The 23,123-nt window shown below is 41.7% G+C and overlaps 1 protein-coding gene across 7 annotated transcripts in view; it reads right to left on the bottom strand.

Annotated features, from left to right (window-relative positions):
* Window positions 1-23,123, bottom strand: part of LOC137637239 (mitochondrial ribosome-associated GTPase 1) — a 410,833-nt gene that overhangs the window by 244,256 nt on the left and 143,454 nt on the right. The gene's annotated exons all lie outside the window — the stretch shown is intronic.

Genomic DNA, 23,123 nt, shown 5'->3' with positions numbered 1-23,123 from the left:
AAGCAAAGAAAACCAAGATAGCATTAACAAGCTCTTTTAAATAAGACTTCTCTCTTTTTCTGTTTCTCTCTAAACATAGCATTAACATGTTCTTTAAATAAAACTCTCTCTCTCTCTCTCTCTCTCTCTCTCTCTCTCTCTCTCGTTCTTCTTCGCTGTTATAGTGTTAGATACGTCTATTATTTTTTTTTCCGAGAGAGAGAGAGAGAGATTAAACAAAAATGTGTTTAGAGTACATATGATTTTTAACAGCGTCAACGAATTGAAAAATAATTAAATGTAACTAAGAAAGTAATAACAGCTAATCTGAATTCCTCTATTAACTAAAACAAATATTGATACAAACACACCCGTGTGCGTATGCACAAACACACACACACAGGTGCAAGAATTGCTACTCAGTAAGAGAGACGGTCGGGGAGGAGGTAGAGATGGTGACTGCGATAACATACCGTAACTCGTCACTGAAAGTGATGAAAATAAAAAATAAAAAGAAAAAAATGTAAAAAATATGAAATATAAAAATAAAAAAAAAATAAATTAGCTGAGTTAGATTAAAATTTCCGTAGTGTGAGTTACGGTATGTTATCGCAGTCACCATCTCTACCTCCTCGCCGATCGTGTCTCCTCGTGTGTGTGTGTGTTTGCGCATACGCACGCGAGTGTGTTTGTATCAATATTTGTTTTAGTTAATAAAGGAATTCAGATTCGCTGATATTGTTTTTTTAGTTACATTTAACTGTCTTTCAACTCGTTAACGCTGTTAAAAATCATATGTACACAACACATTTTTGTTTAATCTCTCTCATTTTTGTTTAATCTCTCTCTCTCTCTCTCTCAGAAAAAATTAATAGATGTCTCTAACACTAACAGTGAAGAACAGAGAGAGAGAGAGAGAGAGAGAGAGAGAGAGAGAGAGAGAGAGAGAGAGAGAGAGAGAGAGAGAGAGAGAGAGAGAGTATTTATTTAAAGAACATGTTAACACCATGTCTACCTTCTCGCCGATCGTCCGTCTCCTCCTGGCGTAGCAAATCCTACACCTGCGTTGGCCTGTCTCTAAGGTATAGTGGCAATAAAACACATTTAATATTCATTATTTCTTTATAATTATCTTTTTTACATGCTTCTTTCATATTATGCAGTTATGTTATTGTTATGTGCAATTATGTGTAGCCATTTATTAAGGATTTATTATGGGTTTTTAGGCTGAGGAACGAATTAAATGAATTACCATGCATTCTTATGGGAAAATTCATTTCTACATCCAAACATTTTCTACATCCGAAGTCGGTTGTGGAACGAATTAAATTCGTATGTAGAGATACCACTGTATATATATCGCGGATTTTCCGGAAATTTCAAAAATACCCCGATATATGAAGACCCCAAATACGTATTTCGTTAATTCCATTAATACTGTAATTAGTAATATCTGCCCTTACTGATGGTTCATTGCATTACATATGACATATAATTCAGTACAGAAAGAAATAAAACACGAAAAGAGAATGTGATCATACGATAATTCAATATACAGTACGTAGTAAAATTAAATCGAACATGAAACGCAAATCAGATGCAGTCATACCGTATTTGAATGGTGTAAGGCTGCTGATGGCTATTACTACAAATGTAATGGATGTGCATCTTTTCCATGAATCTTTTATATGTATATGTACGTAGTACTGTACTGCATCCAATAATATTCTTTGTTGCAAAAATCACATCTCGAATAAGCTTACATATCCTACAACAAAACAAGCGTAAAATAGCGTACGTAAAGCTGTATACGTAGGGTACCTTGTATTTGAATTGGTAACTACTACATAGCATGTAAGACGGATTGTGATTGGTTCAAGCACTGATAGATGACGAATCAGAACCCAAGTTTTGTAATCTAGCCTGTGATTGGTGTTTTGACAGCTTCTCCAACCTCCAGCATCTTTTCGCGGCCACTTCGTTCGCCGCTCTCTCGCCGTGTAGATGCTGCTACGTTATTGTGAACTTTAATCTGTGCTGTGCGTGACTGTTTTAAGTTGAACTTTTTGTTGAACTTTCTGTTTAACCCCTACTGTACAATGGCTCCCAAGCGTTCTGCTTCTGTTAAGGCTGGTAGTGAGCCTAAACGCCACCGAAAGATGATGATGATTGCTGAGAAGGTGACGCTTCTCGATATGTTAAAAGAAGGCAGAAGTTACGCGGCCGCAGCCTGCCATTTTGGAGTGAACGAATCTACCATTTGCTACATCAAGAAGGACGAGGCGAACATTAGAAAGACGGCTGCAATCACCTTTAGCAGATCAGCGAAGCGAGTCGTTACCACGCGTAATAAAACGATCGTACGCATGGAAGGTGCTTTAGCAGTGTGGATTGCCAACTGCCGGAAGAAGAACATAGCCTTGGATACAAACACCATTCAAACCAAGGCTTTGAGCTTGTATGAGAATTTTGCGGCAAAGGAACCTCAAGACGACGATGGCGACCATGCTGAAGAAGATAACGATGTAGATGAACCTCAACCAGGGACATCCACTGATTCCCAGCCTCAGAAACAACGTTTTTCCGCCAGCAAAGGATGGTTCACGAAGTTTCAGAAACGCTTCGGCCTGAAAAGCGTTTCCCTGCATGGCGAGGCTGCTTCCCCTGACACTGCCGCTGCTGAAACTTACGCGAACGAGACGTTCAAGAACATTATCGCTGAAGGTGGATACAAGCCCGAACAAGTGTTTAATATGGATGAGATCGGCTTGTTTTGGAAGAGAATGCCGTCGCGAACTTTCCTGTTCAAAGAAGAAGCCAAAGCCTCTGGCTTTAAAGCATTCAAAGATCGCGTTACCCTCGTGATGTGTGGCAATACTGCTGGATTTTTGCTAAAGCCGGGGCTTATTTACAAGTCGAAAAATCCTCGCGCTTTGAAAAATAAGAATAAGAATCTCCTTCCCGTTTACTGGATGCATAATCAAAAAGCATGAATTATGAAGATGCTGACCTCCAACTGGTTCCACCAGTGTTTTATCCCGCAAGTCAGCAAATATCTCGTAGAGAAGGGCTTGCCATTTAAGATCCTTCTCCTTATGGATAACGCTGGTGGACACGCAACTGACCTGTCGCATGAGGGCATTCAGGTTGAGTTCCTGCCACCCAACACCACATCATTAATTCAACCGATGGACCAGGGGGTTATCAGGGTGTTCAAGGCCCTCTACACGAAGAATACCTTGGCGGACATCGTTGCGTGTGTGGATGCTGCCCAAGAATATGAGGATGAAAATTTCAATTTGAAGGCGTACTGGCGGAAGTAAACAATAGCCACGTGCCTGCAGAACATCCAGAAGGCACTGCAAGAAATGAAACCTGCTACTGTTAATGCGAGCTGAGAGAAGTTGTGGCCCCAGATTGTTTACGATGACGAGGGATTTCCACCGTCTGAAATTCAACACTCTGCAATACGCAAATCTGTGCAGTTGGCTGCGATAATTGGAGGTGACGGGTTTGGCGACATGACGACTGAAGACGTCGACGAGTTGTTGGACTGCCATTCCCAGCCGCTAACTGACGCAGACCTAGAAGACCTGACAAAATCGGCAAGCGAAGAAGAGAATGAAACCCAAGAAGAGACCCAAGAAAATGTCGAAGAAACGGGCTTAACATTAGAACGGCTTGCCAAGCTCTGCAACCATGTGAGGGAGGTGAAAGAAATGTCGCAAGAGTGGGACGAGGATATGGTTCGGTCTATGCAATTCTGCAACAAGATCGATGACATCATGACTCCCTAGAGGATGCTCTTCGAGCGAAAAAAGAAGCAGCGGCAGCAAGTTCCGATCACAATGTTCTTCCAGCCTCGCAAAAAAGAGCCAGTTCCTCCTGCTACTACGCCTTCGGAAGAAATTGAAGAAGTGTCCCAGGAAGAAGTTGAAGAGGTGTCCCAGGAAAAGACACCTCCGTCTGAAGAGACGTAAAATACTATCATTGGCTGCACAGTAGAAGACATCATCAGCTTCATCATCATCATTTCTACTGTGCAGCAAATTCATCGCCATCATCATTCAAGTTTTTCTTCAACTTCTTTCGTGGTGAGTACAGTAACAATCTTTATTTTTTTCATACATGTTTTACTTTAATATTCTAACATTTTAATATTTGTGCCTGTTTTAGTTTAGTATGCATTAAGTTAAATAGAAGGTTTTAAAAGTCTGAATATACATGTTATAACCTATCATATTTTTTTGTTTAAAATTTACATTTACGTACGTGAAACAACACACACACACACACACACACACACACACACACTCTCTCTCTCTCTCTCTCTCTCTCTCTCTCTCTCTCTCTCTCTCTCGTAAATTGTTTTCCTGCTTTGCTACGTATGTACTGTATGATTTTATATAGATACGGTAAATAATATTTGTAATAACATATTTTCTAAAAGCTTTTACTGTAAAATCATTATTTATCACTTTCATCATGCGCGTTAAATGCCTTCGTTTGTTTACTGTGCGTGGTTGTTTACTGAGCGTACTTTATGACGCCGCCATCATAAAGAAAAACATTTCATTTGGAAGTCCTAAGAAAAATTAAGTAAAACATTGGTAATAACAAAATCAACATACTTTACTGAATAATCAATATAATCGATGCAAAAACTAACCTATACACTGATGTGCAAATGCGTTTGGTTGCCATTTTTTATCGTGCTTTTTAGCGTGTTTAGGATACGCATGATATAAAATCACCTTTAATATTTGTGCCTGTTTTAGTTTAGGGTACTGTAGTACATGCATTAAGTGTTCTGTACATTAAAGGGTAGTTTGCTAACAGTACTGCGTACAAGGGAAGGTTTTAAAAGTCTGAATATACATGTTAAATAAATACGTAAATATGGTGTCACTACTTCTCGGATTTTCACCTATCGCGGTCGGGTCTGGAACATATCTACCGCGATAAATGAGGGCTCACTGTACACTCAGCACACTCCCCTGAGGAACTTCTCCTTCCTGGCATTTTCTCTCTGATAGAGCTTCCCAAACTCTCACTTGGAAAACTCTATGTGAAAGAAACGACTGAATAAATAGTGGTAGCTCTTTAATCCAAACTTGTAGATTCTTTTAAGTATACCGTATCTCCATGTGGTATCATATGCCTTTTCAAATTCAAAAACGACTGTCCCATGGTGCTGTTTGGAAGCAAACGCTTCACAAATGGAGGTCTCAAGTCATATCAGAATCTCATTCCTTGAGTGCATTTTTCTGAATCCACATTGAATGGGTTATAAAACACACTCCTTTTCAAGGTACCACATCAGTCTCATATTGACCATCTTCTTCGTGATTTGCACAAACAAGATCTTAATGCAGTTGGCCTATAATTTGCTACTAAAAACTTGTCCTTACCAGATTTTAAAAAGGCTAAAATAATGGCTAGTTCCCAAATACTTGGATAACTATGATCATGCCATAATCTATTAAAAATGCTTAAAATAAATAACTTTGTATTGAAAGGTACGTGTTTAATTATTGCATATGGAATTCCATTGGGTCCAAGGGCTGTATCATTACACGTAGAAAGAGCAAAATCAAATTATCTTTCAGTAAAAGGAGAATTGTATGACTCTTGCTTTCTTGTTGCGAAGTTTAAAACTTTTTCTTCAATACTCCTATACTGGTGACCAGGAGCTGCTTCATACTTGCACGATACATTTGAAAAATGGTCAGCCAGGGCACTGCTAACTTCGGTTGCTCCAGTCATATACTGGCCATTTAACTTTAACACTGGTGGTGGGTTTGGGGTGAATTTGCCTGCTATCTTTTTGACTTTCCTCCACACAGATGATGTTGGTGTTCTACTGTTAATGGAGGACACAAATGACATCCAAGACTGGCGCCTAGCTTCTTTCATGGCCCGACAGAACTGTGCTCTACATTTCTTGTATATGACTAAATTCTCCTCAGTACGGCGCATATGCAATCGAGTTAAACACTTTCTCGTGGCTCTGTGCAGGGCACTTAGTTCTGATAACCATCAGAGGACTGGTCGTCATCTGAATATCGCTGTTGTTTTGGGAATGGAATTGACTCCTGCTGTGTGAAGAGTTCCATTAAGTAAGTCTATGGCATCATCAACACTTTCAATCTGTTCTGTATTTCCTTCAATTTCACTTAACTCCCAAAATCTATCCCAGTCCACCTTATCAAGATTCCATCGAGGTGATCTCTGTAAACGTGGGCCATTGTTGGTGTTTATAATGATTGGTGCATGATCACTAGTATGCCAATCATCTAATGTTCTCCAATTAAAATCGAGAAGACAGTTAGAGCTTGCAACTGATAGGTCAATGCAGGACAAGGTACCTTTATGAAAATGAAAATGTGTGGGCTCTCCTATATTAAGGAGTCCGACATCTTCATTCTCCAAAATTGATGATATAATATTACCCCTTGCATTTGCCAAAACATCACCCCATAAAGGATGTCTATTATTAAGATCTCCTAATAAGAGAAAAGATTGTGGGAGTTGTTTAATCATCTCTACTATATTATCATATGAGATGTTATCATTTGGAGGAAAGTAAAAGGAACAGATTGTGTATTTTCTCCCTATATCAATCTGTACAACCACTGCCTGCAGAGGGGTACAGATAGACAAAGATATTTGGGGAACATCTCGACGAAGGTATATAAGACTTCCCCCATGGCTCTCTGCTCGTTGATCATATGGTATCCTATAGCTAACATACTCTCGAGGACAAGGAGTATTAGCATCGAGCTTGCTTTCTAGTAGACATACAGTTATAGGGGAGTGCTGACGTATAAAGAGCTTAAGTTGTTCCTATTTCTCCCTTAAACCCTGGCAATTCCATTGCAGAATGGAGAAAAATACTATGGTTTATTTTTTGGAAGGCACCTTAGATGTAGTCTTCCCATTGGCAATATTCGATCTAACAATATTTCCCGGTGGTATCTCTAGAGAAGATCTCGATATAGTGGGTTTTGTGTTTGTCTTTTTCTTTGTGTCCTTTTGATCTAATTGTTGAGGATGATGGTGGAGCTCAACTTGAATTTCTGATTGGTTATATTTACCTTCTAGTTGATCAGAAACATCAGCAGACAAGATATCATACTTATTAGAAGTCGTGACTTTAATGTTTCTTATGGTAGGAGACGAGAGAGATGTAGGTCTCTCTCTTTTTTGATTAAAAGGTTGTGATCTGTCAGGTTTTTGCACCTTTCTCACTACAGGTTCACCAGGTAAATTGGTTTCAAGTGGAACCTCCATCAGATCTGGCAAGGACACAGCCTGAGAGAGGTTTGTACTATTGTTTGGAATCGGAGTAGTTGGCTTTTGAATAACTTTTAGATCTTCAAGTATCTGTTTTGATTTTTCTACAATTTCTGGATATAGATTTTTGATGGGACTTTCAACTTCTTTAACTACTTTCACCTGTTTCTTTATCTTAGAAGTAAAGATATAATTTCCGTCTGTGTGGTTTGGGAAGTTTTTCTTCAAAACCATCGAAAAAGGTTGCCCTGGTCTTATCTGCTTTTCAAGAGCTCTTTTACGAGCCTCTTTAAAAGTAACCCTTTCCATGTTCAATGGCCTGAATTTTTTTTTCATAAATAAACTTAACACAGCTTTTAAATGTAGCTGAGTGTGCTTCCCCACAATGTATGCAATTTGGATTTTCTATGCATACTCCATGACTACTTTTTCCACAGTTGGCACAAACTGCTGGCTTATCTATTTGGTTTTTACTTGCATTTCTGGCTTAAATAGCCATACATTTGGCAATGATAATTTCCCAATGGTGAAGGGGTATATGGTCTTACCTTCAAAGATAGCCAACCAGCTTTTATAACATTTGGTAATCTGCATTGATCAAATGTTATAATCAAATTAGCAAGAGGAATTCGTTGTTCTCCAACTCTCTTTCTCATTCTGACTACTTTTACTACTCCTTGACTTTTCAGTTTATCCTCGATTTCCTTTTCCTCTATGTCCAGCAACTCTGGAGCATATATCACACCTCTATTCTGGCTGAAAGTAAGGTGCGAAACGCATTTGACACTATGATCATCCAATGTTGCGAGTATTTTCAATCTTTCCCTTAGTATTGGGGATAGCGCCTCTATCAGGAAACTTCCATTTCCCTGGGGAAGAATTTTTGGCTGCCTTCCACATTCAGCAACCATTTCCCTATTAGCTTTAAAAACATTTAAACGTTCATGTCTTGCATTTTCAAATTCCAAAATAAAAAACTTATAATTCACTACTTCATAGTGACCAGGTAATACTTTTATTTTTCTATATTTTTCTGTACTGTCATCATTTCTCATTCTCTCTTTCTTCTTCTCTAGTGTTTTCTTATCATTCTTTATATGACGTGTGCAAGGTTCCAATGTTACTATATTAGAACCCGAGTTGGAGCTGTCAGTACCGAGGTCCATGTTTGTATTTTCAGGTCGTCAACAGAGGGGTTGGTTTTTTTTTTGAAAGAGCAAGCCGGGTTATCCACCTCTTATCGGAGGATGTCAGTCCTCCTATCCCATGTGGCCCAACACGAGAAGAGGCTTCAGCGGGGACCAGTCCTCTATTAGAGTGGGGCTGCCTCTCTTAAGGTGGGCGTACACTGGTCAGTGGGGGTGGTTAGCCCCTCCCACCGGAGACTCCAATTCCTGGCGTCACCCATTACCCGAAAATATGGGCGACTTACAACCGGATCACTGGCACCTGGCTCTTAACAGAATTGGTCTGCACCCAATGGGGTCCGCCAGAGGGTGATGGCGTCTAAATTGGCACAGGTTGAGATTGAATGCCGTCCATCCCACCCTGTGCCAAATCCAAAACAGCAGCCAAAGTATAATCGAACATGCCAAAGTCGTCAACAATATCGAGCCCAAAATGAAGAGATGGGAGAAAAAAAAAAGAAATAACCAAAAGTAAAAGAGAAAGTGCTGACTGATTTAGTTGGATCGACAGCTGGGCACCGAGGTCCAGTGGGAAAGTAGTTCCCACTGTTCATTAGAGCCCAGCTGCTAATCCCTAAGCCCCCCATCCTCATCAAGGCTTCAGCATCGGGGGGGCTACACTTTTGAAACAATACATAACATAACTTAAACTTTAAATTTAGTTTAAATAAAATTAGCTTACTGTACACCCACTGAAAAATAAATGTTAATCTTACGTTACACTAAACTTAATTCTAATTTTGTTTTCATTTTCATTATTTTAGTTTCCTTCTTCCAGCTTGGCTCTTTTTGCCTCTCTTTTTGACTCGCTTTCACCTCCACTTTTTGCCGGCCTTTTTAAAAGGAACCTATCTAGGGATGTTTGCTTTTGTTTCCCCTTCAAATTATTACGAAAATGACGTACACAAGTGTCGTCACAAAAGGCTAACGCATGACCACCCGGCAACTTGTCCAGGTTCCTCTTTTCCATAAAATCAGACAACTCCTGCCACTTTGCTAAAATGTCTCTGATTTCCCTCATAGAAAGGCAGTCCTCCTCTTCCTCGCTACTGAGCTCCTGCAACACCTCCGAATGTTGCATCTCCTGGAGCTTGATCAATTCCTGTGTAGTGAGCTCTTCCTGATGCTCTTCGACAAGGTCGTTCACGTCTGTCTCATTTACCTCCAGCCCCAAGGACTTTCCAAGAGACACGATTTCATCCACCATAATAGGTTTGGGTTTATTAGGGTCTAGCGTATCAAACCCTTCAAAGTCCCTCTCAGCCACGGAAGCTGGCCACAATTTCTTCCATGCTGAATTAAGAGTTTTTCGTGTGACACCCTGGCATGCATCGTCAATAATTTTTAAGCAATGGACGATATTGAAATGTTCCTTCCAAAATTCATGAGGGGTGAGATTGGTGTTGTCTGTGATATTGAAGCATCTTGAACTTGGTGTTGGGCAGGAGATAAAGGACCTTTATGAGCCTGTACTCATCAAGAATGTCCTCTTCGAGACCAGGAGGGTGATCAGGGGCATTGTCGAGGGCCAGAAGACATTTAATTGGCAGGCTTTTCTTGGCCAAATATTTTTTGAGTGCTGGACCAAAGCACAGATTAATGCCGCATAACCCAAGCCTTAGCGCGCCACATCACTTTTTCTTTCAAGATCCTTTGGCTCTTGAAAGCACGTGGGTTTTCTGAGTGGTACACCAGCAGTGGCTTGACCTTACAGTCACCACTGACATTGGCACACAAAGCTAGAGTTAACCGGTCCTTCATGGATTTATGGCCCGGTAGTCTCTTTTCCTCTGCCGTGATGAATGTCCTCCTGGGCATCTTCTTCCAATAAAGGCCAGTTTCATCGTAGTTGAACACTTGTTGGGAGATGTATCCTTGTTCTGCGATAACTGAGGCAAAGGTTTTGACGTAGTCCACCGCGTCTTTCAAGTTGGCACTAGCTGCTTCCCCATGCCTCACAACCGAGAGTGTATCCCAGTCCATTTTTTTAAATTATCCAACCAGCCACGACTGGCTTTGAAGGTTTCCGCTGGCATCAATGTCTCTCCTTTCTCAGCTGCTTGCTTTCCTTTCAAGTCATCATAGATTCCGCTGGCCTTTTCACAGATGATCGTCTCGCTCACGCTACCTCCCGCCAACTGTTTCTCCTTTATCCATATAAAAAGAAGCCTCTCCACCTCGTCATGAATATCCATGCGCAGCTTGGAAAGGATGGTTACTCCTTTGGAAGGCTTGGTGCTCTTTATAGCATCCTTCTGCTTGAGGATGGTACATATTGTTGATGTACTCATCTCATATTGGCGAGCCAGCTCAGTCACTTGTTCACTACTCTCCTGTTTTTCGATTATTTCATGCTTTATCTCGATTGTCATCATACGTTTTTTCTTTTCACTACCCTTGTTTGCACTTGCTTGCTTTGGACCAATTGCTTATTCTCTTAACTCTGTACTGATTAATGCAAAAAACACGTAAAATATGCAAACACTACGGCCGATGCTTGGAGATAAATTTACGCGAAGGAGATGCGACGGGAAAGAGAGAGCAATGCTGTCCTCGTGAGCAGCCTCTCGCACACTTGGCCACCTAGCGGCCACATAGGGAACCGTCTCGTATCTCAAATTTCTAGTATGTTGGGACACTCGTATGTTGAGGTATTATTGTAGTAGTTAATAAGTCACTCCTTTCAGGGATCAGAGCACATAAACTACATTCCAAAGAGGAGGTCTTACGGCTGAGGACAGGTACACTCGAAACTCCGTATGAGGAGGCAATTCCATCAAAGATGAAATATTAACTTTGCTTAATCTTAAAGCAATGCTCAAGGCCAAGTGGTATCCTTTCACCGCCGAGACCAAGCAGAGTTTTTCCTCCCAGAGCTATAAGAAGAACTCCACTATCCCCAGGATACAGGCATCGCATGGTAGATGAGGGAGGAGGACTCCCGGAGGTACCTGAACATCCTCTCTATGAGAGATGTTACACAAGTCATATTGAAGCTATTGCTTTGTGGTAAATCTTTGCGTGCAGTTGTCTGAGTAGATGGGGATGTGGAGGGAGCTCCCTCATCTTTGTGAATCAGATGAAGATGGTCCAGAAGCCAATCCGCATGTTGCCACATCAGAGCTATGAGGGTCACCGACAGGTCTTCAAATGCCCTCACCTTGTTCAGTAGCATCCTTACATCCTTACTAGGCAGAAGGGGAGGACGTAAAGACGTCTAGATTGTCCCATTGGTGTTGGAAAGCATCTGGCCAAAGTGCTAGGGAATCTGGTATTGGCGAGCAGTATGTTGGAAGTTTCCAGTTGAGGGACGTCGTGAACAGGTTGGTAAACCCCACAAAGTCACGACCTCGTTGGCTATCTGACAATTCAAAGACCACTCGGAGCCAAGAATCCGAATTATCCTCCTCAGAACATTTCTTTTGCCCAGGAACAAATGGGCTGGTAGGGCTACCGAGTGGTCTTCTGTCCATTTGAGTATTTCTACAGCTAGAAAGCAAAGGTGCTGTGAAAAGGTACCTCATCGTTTGTTTATGTTTGTTTATGTTGTCGCTACAGTTCCACACAGTATCCTGAAAGGAGAATAGCTTGAGAGCCAGAAAGGCTCCCCTCATTTCCAGGAAGTTTATGTGGCAATGTCATTCGCACTCAAAACACACTCTGGAGGCCGTGTGCTTCTTTTGATGCATCTGTGAAGAGCATCAATTCTGGGGGAGGAGATAGAAGGTCTATTACCCTGAGGAGGTTGTTATCTGATACCCACCACCTCAGGTATTTTTTTTTGCTCGGGCCCCACCGGAACCCAAAGCTTCGGGGAGTCCTTGTACTACGACCAAAATGTCTTCAGCTGCCACTTGTGAAACCAGATGCGAAGACAGCCAATGGTCACTACACGTTCCAAGGAGGTCAGGTGGCCTAACAGGCAAAGCCACCAATGGGTTAGTAGCGAGTCTTGCAACAGAAAAGGGTCACGCTGCCAGTCTCTCTATTCAGCTTTCAGATGTTAAAAGACTTTGCTTAATTGGGTGTCTATATGCACCTCAAGGTACAGTGAACCCTCATTTATCGCGGTAGATAGGTTCCAGACCCGGCCGCGATAGGTGAAAATCCGCGAAGTAGTGACACCATATTTACCTATTTATTTAACATGTATATTCAGACTTTTAAAACCTTCCCTTGTACGTAGTACTGTTAACATACTACCCTTTAATGTACAGAACACTTAATGCATGTACTAACGTACCCTAAACTAAAACAGGCACAAATATTAAAGGCGACTTTATATCATGCGTTTCCTGTACACGCCAAAAAGCACGATAAAAAATGGCAACCAATGTTTTGTTTTCGTTTATCTCTGATTATAATGAAGAAACAAACGCATTTACACATCTGTGTATGGGTTATTTTTTGCATCGATTATATTGATTATTCAGTACAGTATGTTGATTTGGTTATTACTAATGTTTTACTTAATTTTTCTTAGAACTTCCAAATGAAATGTTTTTCTTTATGACGCCGCCTGAAACGACGGCGTCATAAAGTATGCTCAGTAAACAAACTAAGGAATTTAACGCGCATGATGAAAGTGATAAATAATGATATTTCAGTAAAAGCTTTTATAAGATATGTTATTACAAATATTATTTACCGTATCTATATAAAATCATATATACGTAGCAAAGCAAGAAAACAATCTACGAGAGAGAGAGAGAGAGAGAGAGAGAGAGAGAGAGAGAGAGAGAGAGAGAGAGAGAGAGAGAGAGAGAGAGAGAGAGTTGTTTTACATACGTAAATGTAAATTTTAAACAAAAAAATAGCCCCATTTCATATAAAATAGATTACAAATATTTTACTTTATCATATTACAGTAGTCTGTATAATACTGTAAAGTTCAGTACAGTATGTTGTTGTTATAGTCGTGGCGATGAAATTCTCACTAAACAAAAACACGCCATTTGATTACAACAGCTGATTCATATTCTCTCTCTCTCTCTCTCTCTCTCTCTCTCTCTCTCTCTCTCTCTCTCTCTCTCTCTCTCTCTCTCTCTCTCTCTCTTCGTGTTATACAATACTTACATTTAGATGAAGAAACTAAAATTAGTTTTCTTAGTGTCAATTAAATACGAAACGAAAAAATTAGGCCGAGTCTACATCCATTTCAATCATAGCTAAAAATACGGCATCCGATTTCATCAGCAAACCACTATTTTTTGGGAAATATCATTTTATTCTAGAAAATTGCTACTCTTTAAATAGTTAATTGCACATTAAGAAAGCGTGTACTTTTGTTTTTAAATTTTAAATATTTAACTTAGCCGGTGAATATATAGCTGCAACTCTGTTGCTCGACAGACAAACTCTACGGAAAAACTCGCCAGCGATCGCTACACAGGTTGCGGGTGTGCCCAACAGCGCCATCTGTCGACCAGATACCCAGCTCTTATGTAAACAAAGACTCAATTTTCTCTCTGTCGACGTGTCGACAAGACGTACTTTACTCGCTGTTGCTAAACTGGAGTTTTTCACATCTATTTGGTGAAGTACTATATTCTAGTTTTGAGCTTTCGCAATGCAGGTGTTTTATCTTCATCTTAAATCTTGAACTCGTTTTGGATAGATTTAATTATGGTGACAAAGAGAGTATGGACTTTCTTTCACTTTTAAATGGCCGACCCTTCCCTTAGACGGAAGTGTGTTTAGGCTTTTAGTAATTATCTTATCACGTTATAAATTATTTATAGATTTTCCTCTATATATTTTATATCTCTCCGCCTTTATTAGGCCTCTTCGATTAACTTTCCATTTATTATAAACATATAAAAATAAATTTTAATGTTTTGTTTATATGCGACCTTTCCTGAGAGTAGGCAGTCCTAACTTGGAAACCGAAGTTAATCAACGTTGAGCCCTTTATATCGTAATTAGCTTTTAAAGAGCTAAGGATTTAAAACTTTTTAAATGTAATTTTTTATGAAAGAATTTCTTTGATAGTCTTCGTACTGTTTTCAAAGATGAACTAACGTTTAGTTTATTTATGCTACGCAGTTGTTGACGTTCAGGACGTTCAACATGCGCTCTATCGTTACGATAGAGAGTGAGTGTATCACGGTTTCACTTTGCAGTAAGAGTAAATCGATTCTGACGTTTTGTTCATTCTTTCTTAGCTTAAATGTTTTAAATTCTATTTTAAAGGAACTTTTTATTTGAAAAACCTTTCAGTTTTTTCCTTTAGTCAAATAACATGTTTTTTTTGACGAAATATAATTGGGCTCTTCTCTTAGGTGCGAAATCAAGAGAGAAAGAGAGAGAGAGATAGAGACGGAGGGAGAGAGAGGAGAGAAAACGTTCCGTTCAAGCGGGTAACGTTGTTCTCGAGTTACTCTCGTCCCTAGTCTCTGTACGGGGAGGAAGGATAAAACGTTTTAAGTTTTTTATTCTCGTCCCCAGGCTATGTGCGGTGAGAGATTGAAAACGTAGTTTATATGAACTAGTGTTTAGTCTTTTTCCCAGCCACTGATTTTTTTATCTTAAAATATGTTTTCTGTTTTTTGCTGGTATTAATGAGCTTGCATTATACGACTGATTTCGCAATTACTACCTTTTAATGAAGGGTAGAATGCGTGTTTCAGGTAGAAATCAGTAAAAGTTTCGATTTCAGTGAAATAAGTGCAAAACAGAAAATCGAAGTGATAAAGTGATATGCGCAAAGTGTTACAGTGTTGCGTCCGAGGGTTCGTCTGTTCGTGCCTGTCGTTCACCTAGTCCGGGACCTCTTGCATGCTCCCAAGCCCAGGGGAGAAGTAATGTCAAACGACTTATGGGTTCGAGAGGCCTTGATCAACGAACAGACGTTTTCCCTCTATGGTATCGGGTGTATCTTACCAAGATCTCCCCTACCATAAGACGAGAGAGACGTTGTTTCTCCTCGTCATCCGAAGGCTTTTCGCATAAGAAACCTGTCACAAGGTTTCGAAGCCCTTAAGCGAAAGTCAGTCCTTTCAGGACAGGTCCAGCGTCCTGGTTACAGCCATTAGGACAGCTCTGACCCTATGCAGTCATCGGATAACTGCTCGCCGCCTAACAAAAGCGTAACACAGACTCCAAGAGTCTTTTTTGTTGGCAAAGTGTTGCGGTCACAGACGTTACCCTCGTCTCTTACCACAACCATTTCCGTTGATCCTTAATGGGTTGTATGGCAAGACATGCAGTATATGCTTGCCTCCCTCATGGAAGACTATTCTGCCGATTAGTCCGTTGAGTCTAGCCGTTTATCTCATCGATATCCTGGCTTTCAGCCAACCTAACGTTCCTTTGTGCTTACTGTTGACGTTGGCGTAGCTAAGTCACGTCAGTCAGGTTGTTTAGAACCACACTCGATGCGGTCTCGTGTGGTTTTTCAGCCGCATTTGGACGTTAGGCCACTTGCTGATGCTCCTGTTGACGTTCAAGACGTTCACTAACAATCGGAGTTGACTTGTTTTGACGCTGTGCGTCAACCTCCGCATTCTAGAGTTGTTTTGACTGCTCAGTCTAGGCAGTCAAAGCAGTCTCGAGTGGACGCTGTGCGTCCTCACGCACCTGTTGTGGTTGACAGTTCAGTTGTTGACAGTTCACAGACTGTCAAGCAGTTACATGACGTTGCGTTCTGGTCCGCTACTAATGCACCTGTGAGTGTGGACTCTGCTTGTAAAGCATTGCCACCACGGTAGGTCTCTCCCTTGCTTGAGACTCAGCTTTTATCGGACAAGGTTCCTGTAGATGAGGAAGTTGCTGTTCCCCCTCCTACTGATATTCCCTTGAGGACTCTGTCAGATGGAGAGGAGCCTAAAGCTGCTTAGCCCCCTATGGACTTTAATTAAATCATGATGATTTTTTTAAGGATCTTTGTCCGGATCTTTTTGTAACTGCTGCTCCTCGTTCGCCTAAACGTCAGAGCTTACACTAGGCCTAGCTACTTCGAAGCCGTTGTTTTTAAGCTAGTGCTCTCTCGCTCTCCTAGAGAGCTTTACGTTGGCTAGGCGACTGGTTTTTCACCAGGAGGAGTTTGGGGGATACAGCCTTTGCTTTCCCTTCTTTTAAACTGGCTTATAGAGCGAGAGTCTAAATGACACGAGAGAAGTTCTCGGCTTGGGAGTTCATGCCTCTGCCCAGATAGACTTCTCAAATCTCGTAGACTCTCCCTGGCGCCTGGGCAGGAGACGCTCCAAGTTTTTTACAGGTCAACTTCACAACTGTTTTTGAGCCTTTGAAGTTTTGCTGTACAATTATGTCATGCATAAACAAGGCTTTCAGGGATGGAAAGCGGTACCGCCTCAGTCGCTAACCCCGTCTGTGGCCGCACCTGCTCCCGTAGACCCTAAATGGGCTTTGCTGCAAGACATGCAGTCCAAGCTTGCGTTCTTGATAGAGGACTTTAATGCGGAGAAGGTTGCTACCGAACCTTCTGGCCAACAACCTTCCAACCGGTCGGTTGTGCGCCCTGTTGACGCTGAGGTAACCTACTCGCGTCTGCCAGTTGAGGTGGTTCCTCCACCGATGCGACCCAGTGTGGGTTGCCAGCCGCACGTTGTCGTTAAGCGACGCTCGGAGGTGGTTGTTGACGTTCAGGACGTTCAACAACCAGCAGAGGTGACTTGTTTTGACGCAGTGCGTCAACCTCAGCAACCCGGTAGGGTGTTGACTGCACAACCCAGACGGTTTAGACAGTCTCGGGTTGACGCTGTGCTTCCTCGCGCACCCATGGTTGTTGACAGTTCACAGACTGTGCAGCAGTTCCATGATGTTGCGTCCGGCTCCGTCACGCATGCACCAGTGCGACCGGACTCAGCGAGCCAGACGTTGCCCACTCCGTTGCCGTTTCCTCATCAGTTTTTGGATGAGGAACCCTCTGATGAGGACGTTACTGAACAACAAGACGATCAGCCCCCAGAATAGATCAAGCCCTGCTATCCATCCAGAAGATGCTGAAGAAGGAACGCTGCTCAGTCAGGCTGTGGATGAGTCTGGTAGGGACGCTGTCATCCGTGGGCTTGGGCGCGACACTAGACGGTCGGGAATGCTCAGGACTGTGGAACTCGAGTCAGAGGAGCATGCATATCAACTGCAAGGAGCTGTTGGCAGTACATCTGGCCTTGAAAAGCTTCAAGTCTCTCCTTCGAGGCAAAGTGGTGGAAGTTAACTCGGACAACACCACGGCCTTGGCGTACATCTCCAAACAAGGAGGTACCCACTCACTGACGTTGTACGAGATCGCAAGGGACCTGCTCATCTGGTCAAAAGGTCAAGACATCTCCCTAGTAACGAGGTTCATCCAAGGCGACTTGAACGTCATAGCAGATTGTCTCAGTCGGAAAGGGCAAGTAATTCCAACCGAATGGACCCTCCACAAGGATGTGTGCAAGAGACTTTGGGCCACTTAGGGTAAACCATCCATAGATCTCTTTGCAACCTCGCTGACCAGAGGCTTCCAATCTATTGCTCTCCAGTCCCGGACCCAGCAGCAATACATATAGATGCTTTCCTCCTAGATTGGTCACATCTGGATCTCTACGCATTCCCACCGTTCAAGATTGTCAACAAGGTACTGCAGAAGTTCGCCTCTCACGAAGGGACAAGGTTGACGTTAGTTGCTTCCCTCTGGCCCGCGAGAGAATGGTTCACCGAGATACTTCGATGGTTAGTAGACGTTCCCAGTAGTCTTCCTCTAAGGGTAGACCTTCTACGTCAGCCACACATAAAAAAGGTACTCCGAAGCCTCCACGCTCTTCGTATGACTGCCTTCAGACTATCGAAAGACTCTCGAGAGCTAGAGGCTTTTCGAAGGAAGCAGCCAGTGCGATTGCTAGAGCAAGGAGAGCGTCTTCCATTAGAGTCTACCAATCGAAGTGGGAAGTTTTCCGAGACTGGTGCAAGTCAGTTTCTGTATCCTCGACCAGTACCTCTGTAGCTCAAATAGCTGTTTTTCTCTTATACCTGAGAAAAGGACGATCCCTTTCAGCTCCCACTATCAAGGGCTACAGAAGCATGTTGGCATCGGTCTTCCGGCATAGAGGCTTAGATCTTTCCAAACATAAAGATCTGCAAGACCTCCTTAAGTCTTTTGAGACCACCAAGGAGCGTCGTTTGGCTACCCCTGGATGGACTTTAGACGTGGTACTAAGATTCTTCATGTCAGACAGGTTGGAGCCGTTACAATCAGCCTCCCTGAAAGATCTCACTCTTAAGACTCTTTTCCTGGTATGCTTAGCCTCGGCTAAAAGAGTCAGTGAGATTCATGCCTTCAGCAAGAACATCGGATTTTCGTCAGAAAAAGCCACTTGTTCGCTGCAACTTGGTTTTCTAGCCAAAAATGAGCTGCCTTCTCGGCCTTGGCCTAAATCTTTCGATATCCCCAGCTTATCGGAGATCATAGGCAATGAATTAGAAAGAGTCTTATGCCCTGTTAGAGCTCTTAAGTTCTATTTAAAGCGTACTAAACCTTTACGAGGCCAATCTGAAGCTTTATGGTGTTCAGTTAAGAAACCATCCTTGCCTATGTCAAAGAATGCTTGGTCAGACTTTATCAGATTGTTAATACGAGAAGCTCATTCACATCTGAGTGAGGAAGACCGAACTTTGCTTAAGGTGAAGACGCACGAAGTTAGAGCTGTAACAACTTCCGTGGCCTTTAAGCAAAATATATCTCTGCAAAGTATAATGGACGCAACCTATTGGAGAAACAAGTCAGTGTTCGCGTCATTTTACTTGAAAGATGTCCAGTCTCTTTACAAGAACTGCTACACACTGGGACCATTCGTAGCAGCGAGTGCAGTAGTGGGTGAGGGCTCAACCACTACAATTCCCTAATTCCTTATCCTTTTAATCTGTCTCTTGAAGTGTTGTTTTTTTATGGGTTGTCCGGAAGGCTAAGAAGCCTTTCGCATCCTGGTTGATTTGGCGGGTGGTCAAAGTCATTTCTTGAGAGCGCCTAGATTAGGGGTTTGATGAGGTCCTGTTGTATGGGTTGCAACCCTTGATACTTCAGCTCCTAGGGGTCGATCAGCATCCTAAGAGGATCGCGAGGCTCCGTAAGGAAGACGTACTTAAAAAGACAGAGTACTGTAATTGTTCAAGTCGACTTCCTTACCAGGTACCTATTTATTTTGTTTTTGTTATTTTGATAACTTCTAAAATGAAATAAAAAACTCTTAGCTCATAAAATGTAAACATATATTACTGGTCTCTACCCACCATCCTGGGTGTGAATCAGCTATATATTCACCGGCTAAGTTAAATATTTAAAAATGATATTTTGATTATAAAATAAATTTTTTAATATACTTACCCGGTGAATATAAATTAAATGACCCTCCCTTCCTCCCCAATAGAGACGCAGTGGGACGAGGAGAAAATTGAGTCTTTGTTTACATAAGAGCTGGGTATCTGGTCGACAGATGGCGCTGTTGGGCACACCCGCAACCTGTGTAGCGATCGCTGGCGAGTTTTTCCGTAGAGTTTGTCTGTCGAACAACAGAGTTGCAGCTATATATTCACCGGGTAAGTATATTCAAAAATTTATTTTATAATCAAAATATCATTTTCGGGTGTGTTTTAAAAATCGAGTATTTTTGACTTCTTTTTGTTTTACTTTTGGCTGTGATTAGATCAGCTGTCATCTAGCTGCCGCTCTTGAGTGTGTACGAATACACTAACAAAGTATCGTTTATACCATTTCTTAACTTATTCAAACCGTCTACAGTATACAGTTGATATTACATAAGCACCAATGTGTTATAACCTATCAATTTTTTTTGTTTATTACATTTAAACCCCCCTCTATCTCTCTCTCTCTCTCTCTACCTCTCTCTCTCTCTCTCTCTCTACCTATCTCTCTCTCTCTCTCTCTACCTCTCTCTCTCTACCTCTACCTCTCTCTCCCTCTGTGGGCTACTTTTCACTACCTCCCATTCCTTACCTCTCTCTCTCTCTCTAACAAATGATATCTTTGTTGCTCCTCAAAGTTTCATTTATATTGAAAATCAATCATGATTCAATTTTCCTTACTTTCTCCTATCTCGCACCATCGGTCACATCGCGGTATTTTTGATATTTCCGGAAAATCTGCGATATATGTATATACATGGGTTATGAAAAAAATCCGCGAAGTGGTGAATCCGCGATGGTCGAACCGCGAAGTAGCGAGGGTTCACTGTATACCAGATTTTGTGATGGTTGCAGAAAACGGTTTTCGGGTGAAATAGCCATGTCTTCCTGATGGAAGGTTCCTATAAGTAGCTTCCTAAGGAATATTTGACTACAGTGATATTCCCAGAGAATTTACCTTTAGGTCTCCAGAATTCTAACTCCTGGCGCGAATATCCTTAAAATTTCTCCTAAGGATATCGCATAAATCAGGGTACGTATATCTTGATACGACACATAGCAATCTTCACCCCGAATAGCGTTTTCGCTTCGAGGGGGAAAGTGGCAAAATTTGAAGGGGAGCCGATATCAAGGTTACCCTTCCTCCCTTACTACTACGAGTATCTAGATGGCCCTGTATGTCAACCCCACGCCTATTCCTTGTAGCGTTGAGCATGGTGCTACAGATATAGTAGTTTTAGGAGGGATCCTGTCAAGGCCTTTTCTATAGAAAAGGAGGGCGGGTCCATCAGGACGACATGGCTATCTCACCCAAAAATAGATTTTTCATCCGTTTTTTGGGCTCAGACCATGTCGTCCTGATGGAAGCTTACCAGAAAATTATTTAGAAAGTACTGTATCTGTGGATTTTCCAAAAGTGCCTTAACCTCGGGTCAGTTATTCCTTGGTCATCCAGACCATAGAGACTTGTGATGTTACCGTTATACGTCATTACTGCTAATCATAAACCATGTTAGTGCTTCCTGCCCCCCTGCAGAGAAGAGTCATACTAGACATAGGAAAGGAGTCTCAAGGTTTGCATATAACATATGAACAAACATAACATCAAGAACATACAGGTCTCGCTGTATGTGTTACCAGATAAAGTTTGTACTCGTATAAGAACAAAGGTATTAGCTATATATCTTGTTCGTATAAATATAAAGGAGAATAATACTCTGACATGTTTTTATTGAAAACCAATTATGGGGCGAAAAAAGACGCAAATACACATCAAGTATTTATTGGTAATAAATAACCAGCAAAATCAACATACATAACATAATGTTAACATAATGTTAATAAATGCAATGAGAAACATGTTCTACAATCAAAGTCCATAAAATGTTTGTTTCACCTAAAAGAGAAAATATGTTAGAGCCACTGTAATCTGAAAATTTATTAAATTTTCTAATATGCATTTCTGTGATATTGATTGTCTTTTCACAATGTGTAAGAACACATGGCACAAGTGTTATCTCTATGTTTCTTCACCTTAAATAACTAGAACAGTCCATAGCGACACTTATTTTAAAGTATTCCACTGTGAAGTGCCAATACCTTCACCCTTACATTGACAGTCCCAATCAATTCACTGTTCATCGCAGCACTAGACGACAGGTTTTAGTACACTACCTGCCTCCACCACAAAGCGTTTGAGTTCTTGCACTTGCTTCGCGTAATGTTTGAAAAATACTCTGGATGACTTCCATCCAGTGTATGAGCGAAGATGCTCAAAGTCCATGTATTGAAAGAAATTCAATGACGAAGCGATTTTTCTCCAATCATGACCTGCGGGTGTACTGTCAAGATCAGCTCTGCGAATAAAATATATGATCTTCGCCCTTAGTTGTTTTAGGGATAGGTTTGACCCTGAGGTTTCTCCTTTAAAGAGCTGTCCTCCCCTGAAGTCTGAAGTTCTACGAAGATAGACCTATAGACACTCCACTGGGCACAGCGAGACATCTTCCTTCAGAGGGCAGATTCTCCCGGGACCCCATCTTTTGGTAGGTAGCTCGTTCTTGGCAAGAAATGTTGGGTCAGGAAAAAGATTCAGTTCTCCCACTTCTGTGAACTGAATATGGCCCTCATCTCTAGATAGGGCCACTATTTCACTGACAATGGCCCCCGAGGCTAGAGCAAACAAGAATATAACTTTCTGGGTTAAGTCTTTCAGAGAGCAATCCTCATTGCTAACTGTTGAAGCAAAGTGTAGGACCTTATCAAAGGACCATGAAATGGGCTTCGGAGGGGCTGCAGGCCTGAGTTTAGCACAAGCCTTAGGGATCCTGTTAAAGATTTTGTTTGACAAGTCTACTTGGAAGGCGTATAGCAGAAGTCTAGTCTAGGCTGATTTACAAGTGGTTATCGTATTGGCTACCAAACCTTGTTTATGAAGGTGGATAAATTAAGATAAACAGAAATCCGTTGAGATTTCTTTTGGTCCTTTTGCCTTGACGAAAGCAACCCACTTCTTCCAATTTGAATCATATTGTCTTCTAGCAGACTTAGACTTATATTCTTCTAGAAAGTCTATACTGTCTCTCGAGATCCCAAACCTTTTCTTTACGGGTAAGGAGAGAAAATCATGAGATGAAGGTTTTGGATTTTCTGTGATGAAGCGAAGACAGTCGACTTCTTGAGTCAGTACTGGGTCTGGCAGAGGGATCAGCCTCAGCTTCAGTTCTAGTACTAGAGGGAACCAATTGCTCTTTGGCCACTTGGGAGCCACTAGAGCTGCCGTTCCATGAAAGGATCTCA

Source organism: Palaemon carinicauda, unplaced genomic scaffold, assembly GCF_036898095.1.
Source record: "Palaemon carinicauda isolate YSFRI2023 unplaced genomic scaffold, ASM3689809v2 scaffold6, whole genome shotgun sequence".
NCBI classification, from domain to species: Eukaryota; Metazoa; Arthropoda; class Malacostraca; order Decapoda; family Palaemonidae; genus Palaemon; species Palaemon carinicauda.
The sequence above is the reverse complement of the archived record's forward strand: the minus strand, read 5'-3'. Positions and strand labels throughout refer to the sequence as shown.